The sequence below is a fragment of the Adiantum capillus-veneris genome, chromosome 6, assembly GCF_014529385.1.
Source record: "Adiantum capillus-veneris isolate H3 chromosome 6, ASM1452938v2, whole genome shotgun sequence".
NCBI classification, from domain to species: domain Eukaryota; kingdom Viridiplantae; phylum Streptophyta; class Polypodiopsida; order Polypodiales; family Pteridaceae; genus Adiantum; species Adiantum capillus-veneris.
The window spans coordinates 104000805-104007234 of record NC_140936.1 but is presented as its reverse complement, the minus strand read 5'-3'; positions in this window follow the sequence as shown (position 1 = coordinate 104007234).

Genomic DNA, 6430 nt, shown 5'->3' with positions numbered 1-6430 from the left:
ATATTGGTGCATGGAACACGTGTCCCAAGCCGTCCAATTCCTATCGGCCTCATTTGTAGGCAAAAATTCTTTGTGAAACAGAGCTTCAAAAGCTACCCAACTTTGTGGTATGATATTGTTCTCCTTGAGAGACAACCACCATTTGTAGGCCTTGTCTTTCAGAGTTACGCTCGTTTGCAGTGCTCTGATTGCGTTCGGAGTACGTCGTAAGGCGTGAATTCCATCCCACTTGCTGAGAAAGATATTCATTGCATCCTTATTGCGGTCTCGTTCTTCTCCCTTAAAAGTCGGTGGTTTGGTGTTTTTCAACAACTCATCCACCTCTTTTGCAGTGAGAGTGTGCAAAGTATCAGCAGTTGGACCTTGTCCTTGATTAGAAGGGCCTTGCCCTAACAACATTCTCATTCATGTGCGTGTCAGCAGGACTCTTGGACTGTTGTATTAATTGAATCACTAATGTGGATAATTTAGTGATATTTTCATTTAAAGATTTAAAATTTCTTTCCATAACTGATATGCGTGTCTGAAGTGCACGATATTCTTGAATGTCGAGCAATTCATAAGCGTCATCACCTACTGTAGCGTCGCGGGTACTCTCCTTGAGAGCATGGGCAGGATCAGGCGTACTTTGCTCAAAATCAAAAGTCATATTGATATCTAAATCCATGGCGACACAGTGCAGTGAAAGGAATAGTCAGAAAAACACATGAGATTGAGAGCACTTGCAAAGTTTGATTAGCCTTGCTAATCCTGTCGAAGTCAATACTATCCAAGTGGAAATCGATCCGAAATGTGCACCGTGTAGGGAATTCCTTAATCACTTATAGCCAAATCAATTATGGGTAGAATTTCGTTCGATCGTAATCGATTTTGAAAAATAACGTCACTTTGAACTCCCCTTGAGATGCTTTATTAAATTTCTGATTTTCTGCCGATAATACGTAGAGAATGTGTGTGTTTGATGTACTTGTCGGCCGTGTCGGGATACTGAGCTTCGCCAAAGCTTCACAAGAGGGAGGGGGGTACCCCATTGTGGGTACCGTCCCTTAGTTATTGAAAAACAACTTGGCCACTAACCCCCAAGGGGGTTGGGCGCCCGTCGGGTGTGAAATTCCCTTGCTTCAATGGCTATGGCAGCCCGCAGACAGCACGAGAGGGTGAGAAAATCTCCCCCAACCTCATATGATGTTCGTCTTTGCCTGCTACAGGCACAAGAAAAGGTCCCCACGATGACGCAATGCCGTAGAGCCCGCAAGGGCATAGTTTGATGCAGGTTGCCGATAGGCGGCTTCTCCTCGCAAGGGTTGTTGCCCACGCCTTCGGGCTTGCCGTCCTCCTCACAGGGGGTGATCTCCACGCACCCTTGACCCCAACATGCAAAAAACAATGCAAAATTGTGTGGCTCCCCTCCTCCACGGTTGTGCCTTCCCAAAAAGGAACCTTGCTCTTGATACCAATGTTAGACAAAGGGAGCTAGAACCTACGAGTCCATCTCCCAACCACCCACTATATAGTATGGCTCCTAGACCTTTTCCCTAGTTGGACTCCCATTCCACACTGCCTAGCCCAGCCTTGCCCTTGTCTAGTCAGGCCTTATTGTTGTCCTGACAACTTACCTCACTATGCCAACAAATAACAGATGTATGCTCTATGTACAACAATAGAAAAATACAAATAGAACTAGTAGAGACGTAAGCAAGGGCAGAGAAAAACTTGAGAAACCTAAGTGGTGAGCTCCATAGCTCCTTGTTTGAACAAGCAATAGATTTTTTAAAAAAAACAAGACAGACCAATCCTGACTAAGTGAGGGGCAGATATGTGCCCTCACCTGTTTATATAGTGGAAGGAGGAGGGACTGCCAGTCCTATGAGCGGGAGCCATAAGTGAGTCAGGCCACCTTCCTGGAGACTATGTGTGTGTTTTCTTTGTTCGGTATGCAGATATCCAAGAGTGGGAAAATCCACTAGAGAGGCCGTTGTCATGCAGCTCCGCTGCCATGTAGACAAAAAGAGCAGAGAAAAAATGCAAGCTAAGCTTCTTTGAAGCCTACACATTAAGTGAGCAGTGATCAAGGCCTGATTACAGGCCAAGCTTAATGATTAATGTATGCCAGATGCGGCTTAGAAGGGCCAACAGATGCCTCAATGATGCCAAAAATGAGTATACTTGTAGTGACCACAGATGAGAGATTATGATCTAGAACTGCAGTGCTTGAAGTGCTCTACCAGTCTGTCTTTACGGCTCGTCGATTGGAGCTACGGTGAAGAAGTTATGGCAGTTTAAAGTTCAAGTCGATTGTAGATCCGTACCGTATTGGGCAACTGCATCTGAGGTGACAGAAATGAAATGAATGCATGGGCCTGAAGTGCTCACTTTGTGGAGCACGTCGGTCTTTTCAGATCAGCAATCGGAGTTCCGGTCACCAAGTTATTGGCCGTTAAAGATTCACCGCGGGCCGGTTCCGTGCCAGACCAATCGACTCGACCGGTGTGCCATCTAGGAATTTTGGCCTCCTCAACAGGGTTTGTATGCACTCTATGCAGTTTGAGAAGTCTAAAGGAAGTAATGGCTCGTCAGATTGAGTTCAGGATCATGAGATAATATGGCTTGAGGCCGCTGTCAGCTGCCAGCACAACTGAGCAAGATGAATTTTGGAAACCGGATGTTGTCAGTCAAGGGTTGCTTTGGCTAGTATGACACTCTGAACAATGATTTGGCCGATTCGTATACCAACTATGGTGCCGTTACTAAAGCACGATGTTTTTGATGAGCATCCAGTTAAGAAAGTGCCTTTTAAAGAGCATTAATTTCGAGATATGCCCAAAGCTACGGCAAGGAGGTCTCGGCTATGTTCATCGAGTGCGAGGCGGAGCCTTAATTGATACATATGTCAAATTTCAATGCCCTTAAAATGGTGCCCAAGCCGAAGTGTATGCCAAATGTGGTTCCCTACAAGGGCATTAAGTCGGCAGCCCGCCCAAAGGCTCACTTTGACTGCCCGAAGGCAATCTGGCCAAAAACCCTATGCAATCCGCTTTCAGCTGCCGGCACAAAGAAGCTATCGTGCAAGCACGTTATGAGGAGTATGAAATCTATCAAGAACAGAGTTCAAGTCTATCGGATTACGCAGATATCCGAGGACAAGTACGATCAAAGTTAGAAGCTGTGATTGATGAATTTATTGTGCAGGATGCTACTTTTTTACAGGCTAATGATGAAGACATAGTTGAAGCTGTGTATGCAAAGTTAGGTTTTGCAGATGTTGTGCATGAAGTAGAAGTCTTTGAGGGTGAGGCTTTACAGCTTAGGATACGCATGGTGAATTTTTCAAAGAATCTACACATGCAGTTCGGAATACACAGAATGAATTTTTCAAAGAACCTATGCATGCAGTACATGAAGAAAAGAAAGCAGGGGATAAAAACAGTGAAGTGGCTAAAGCTCCAAAAAAAAAAAATGCTGGTAAATGAGAGCAACCAAATTCAAGTAGACATGCAGGAAGATTCAGTTACAACTGATAATTTTGCTACTAAACCAGAATTAGAGCAAAATTTTTCTCGTATAGATTCTACCATAGAGGTGATTGAAGATACTAGTACAGGTTTTACCAAAGAGTTAATTAATGATAAAGATGTTATGGGTCAAAGCAGGGATGATGTTGAGAGCAGCAAGACCATGGATTTTGGTATACCAGATTTATCGAATTTGGATGTACCAGATTTTGAGGACTTGGCTAAGCAAGAGTATGTGCTTGATTCAGAGGGGGTGCAGACTCCTTCAATGACAAGTTTTTGTGAATCACAACTACAAAAGTGGAAAATCGGTCTTGAATGTGATGATAACGAATCAGAGGGGGTGCAGACTCCTTCTTTGAAAAGTTTTTGTGACCTAGAGCTACCAATCTGGCAGACTAACCCTGAATTTGATGATGGTGATGTAGAGAGGGAGCAAACTTCTTCTCTATCGACAATCTGTGACACACGGCTCACACTATGGCAGAATGATCATGAACTTAATGATGTTGATTCAGAGGGGGTACATAGTGAAGTGCAATCTCTTGATGTCGAATATGATTGGTTTCATTGTGCCGATGATACAAACAGGGAAGTAGATGAAATTTTCAATGTGCATGCTAAACTTTGTGCTACAGAAGTGCAAAGATATCTGGGTGAGGGTGAAAGACTTAAAGAGAAATTTACAGCAGAATCATTTACTATGCATGTCACATGTGGAAATCTTAGTTTACAGCAGCCTGAGGTGTGTAAGATGAAGGAACCTTCTCTAGCTGTGGACCTAGACCTTATGTGCTTACTAGATGAAGCTTTGGAAGGGTTCTCAAACACAGATGCTAAGGATACCAATCAATTCAGAATCATGCATGAGCAAGTTTGTTCAGATTCAGAAGACGATGAACTTATGCAGTTGTTAGATGATGCACTACTTGATTTTGAGCGTCTACGAGATAGAGAATTGTTTTCAGATGCATCTTTTGAGCCTAATGAAGAGGATTTTAACAGAGACTTGATGTATTCAAATATGCATGATTGGGATTCCCATACTAGTGCGAGTGAAGGTGCACTGCCAATGCTTTTACCTGTGATTGATGATCAACAATTGAATGAGCCAGTTGCACAGGGGATATGGCAGTATCTGATGCTACCTGATGCTATGTGGAATCTGATGTTTCCCTATGATGTAGGGGATTTTGAGCTAGCTTTTGACCCAGGAGGTGACATATATATGCATGATCCTGGGCAATTTACTTATATGCCATATGATCCAGGTGGTTTTCATGAAGATTTGTGGATTAATGTATGTTCATGCTCTACTGATTGGAAATTATTGTATGATCCCTATGATCCTGGAGGATGGTGCAATTTTTTTAAAGGAATACTCACAATGGGGCAAATGATTGAGTTCCCAATTGATCCCGGGGGGCTACTAAAGTGCCATTTGCAGATTTGAAGAGTACTAGTTACCTGTTGTAGCAAGTTGCATGGTACAAGGTTTTTGTTTTCTAGATTTATGCTGAGTCAGAAACATTTTGGTTATGCGTTCAATAAGATCACATGGCTGGCATCCAGTGGACTTCTTTGGACAATTGATGAAGTATCTTCACATCTTTTGAGTTGGTTCTGCTATAACAGAACTTGAAGTAAAGGACTGGATGGCCATTCCGTGTGCAGACAGAGTAAGGCATACTTGAGCTTGACAGGGTTCCTTAAAGAGAGCTTAATGGTCAAGCCGTGTGCATCATTAACTGGAGCACTTGACTCTGGCGGGGTTCACTAAACAAGTTATCCATGATTGAATGCTTTGAAGATACGACAGATACAGTTCATAGATTTTTTATGGATAGCTACCTAATGATTAAGCTAGGACATTGATGATAGGGTATAAACCTTATTTCATTTTTCGTAAGTTACTAGTTACGTGAGTCTGATGATAGTAAGGAGCTTAAGGTACCTATATAGCAGATGCAGATTGAAGTGCTATTGACACAGACCGGAAGCTGTGCACGTTCAGAGGGGGTGGATGTCATGCATCTCCACTTCCATGTAGAGAAAAAGAGCAGAGAAATGCAAGCTAAGCTTCTTTGAAGCCTACACATTAAGTGAGCAGTGATCAAGGCTTGATAACAAGCCAAGCTTAATGATTAATGTATGCCAAATGCGGCTTAGAAGGTCCAACAGATGCCAAAAATGAGTATACTAGTAGTGACCACAAATGAGAGATTATGATCTAGAACTGCAGTGCTTGAAGTGCTCTATCGGCCTGTCTTTACGGCTCGTCGATTGGAGCTACGATGAAGAAGTTATGGCAGTTTAAAGTTCAAGTCGATTGCAGATCCGTACCATATTGAGCAACTGCAGGTGAGGTGACAGAAGTGAAATGAATGCATGGGCCTGAAGTGCTCACTTTGTGGAAGCCTAGCGAATAGGCTTCAAGCAACACATGAAGGTAACATGGGAAGGGACCTGACATGTGTCCTTGCTGCCTCTTCAAGCTGGGGCTTCCCTTGTGAGTGTGAGTGTGTGTTCTCTCTCTAATCCCTAGGAAAAGGGCTCGCCCCCCCTCTTGTAGGGATGCTTTTGACTTTAGGAGCTCAAGCACCTTAGTCATCAAGCATGACAAAGCACTTGGACTAGGGGGTATTCCCACAAGCATCTCAGGCAAGCATGTCAAGGCACCTCAAGCACCTTAATCAAGCGGCAAGTCAAGCACCTCAAGCACCTTAATCAAGCACCTCAAGCAGGACAAACACCTCAAGCACGACAAGCACCTCAAGCATGACAAACACCTCGAGCTTGGGCCGGGTTCCCACCTCAAGCTCAGCCCTAGCTTACCTAAGGTCAAAGGACTTTTACACACATTATTGGAGGTCTTCAATGAAGCTAACCCTAAGGTCTTATGCTCCATTGGTTAGCCT